Below are 1,274 nucleotides of genomic sequence, written 5' to 3' on the forward strand. Positions count from 1 at the left end.
TGTCCATGGAATTCTCCAGGCAAGAATACTGGAGTGGGTTGCCATTCCTTTCTCCAGGGGATCTTCTCAACCCAGGGATTGAACCCAGGTTTCCTGCATTGCAGGTGGATTCTTTACCATTTGAGCCACCAGAATTTGCCTGATGTATTAGCAATTCTATCTGCCATGTTATATAAAAATAACCCACGTAGATTTGGGATAGAAAGTAGGCTTCATTTCATCAAATGGAAGGAGGTGGCTGCTTGAATCATGCTAGTGGGAAGATCAGGACGTTGGGAAGGGTGCAATGGTCATTTGTTAATGTCTGCTGGATCTGCATGTGGATGGTGGGGTTGCATTGTAGGCTACTGGCCTTTTAGACAAAGTCAGTACAGAGTTCAAGGGTGGTAAACATTGGCTGGTGTTTTTTTTTTTTCACTTTTATTTATTTAATAAGTCCTTGAAGGGTACAGCATCCCACGGATTCTGTGTCCAGTGGCCTCAGCAGGAAGATTGCTTTGGAATTTGACATGAGCCATGCCAAATGTTTCCATGAGCTTGAGTTATCTCTCCACAGATTGCTCTGGTTCTGTTAGGTTTTCTGCCAGGAGTTACTGTGTTGTTGTTTGCTCTGTACACATATGCACATCTCTTGCCTGGATAGATCTCAGTTTCATCGAGGGCACATACATCTTCAGTTTGCAGGAGAGCTGTGTGCTCCTTCCCTCTGATTTCATAGACTCCACTCACAGCCAACAAAAATGGCTGTGGACCACAGCCTTCCAGACTTATTTGTCATTTCAGAAGTCCTGTTCCCAGCAGGTCTCCACAGAGTCCAAAACAGTCCAAACGGGCTGGTGTTTTCTTATTCCCAGGACCCACCAGGCCAATCCAGGCCAGGCACTGCACTGAACCCTCTCTGGCAGGAACTCATTTCATCCTCAGATGATCTGGTGTTGAATCTCTGTTTAGCCCAAGGCCATTTCTACAAAATGCTCAAGCATCTGAAGGAAGATATAAAAAGAACAGCTACCACCAGACTGGTTTCCAATGATACCGACTCCAGATTGTGTACTTGAAATGGGGTAGCCCGCGTGGAGACGGGCCTGATTTGGAAGACTGCATATGCAAAAACTATGTCAGCGATCACATAACTTTTATACAATTATATGTTCAAGTGATAATATTTGGTATTTGTTGGACTAAATAAATTATGTTATAATTTCATTTTTTTAAACTGTTTTTCAATGTGACTTCCAGGAAGCATGAAATTCCATACCCAGCTCACATTGCAA

The 1,274-nt window shown here is 43.5% G+C and overlaps 1 pseudogene; it reads right to left on the reverse strand.

Annotated features, from left to right (window-relative positions):
• Positions 1 to 428: 428 nt before the first annotated feature.
• LOC138991143 (large ribosomal subunit protein eL33 pseudogene) lies at positions 429 to 778 on the reverse strand (annotated as a pseudogene).
• Between the last annotated feature and the right edge of the window lie 496 nt (positions 779 to 1,274).

This window comes from Bos mutus, chromosome 16, assembly GCF_027580195.1.
Source record: "Bos mutus isolate GX-2022 chromosome 16, NWIPB_WYAK_1.1, whole genome shotgun sequence".
Classification (NCBI taxonomy): Eukaryota; Metazoa; Chordata; class Mammalia; order Artiodactyla; family Bovidae; genus Bos; species Bos mutus.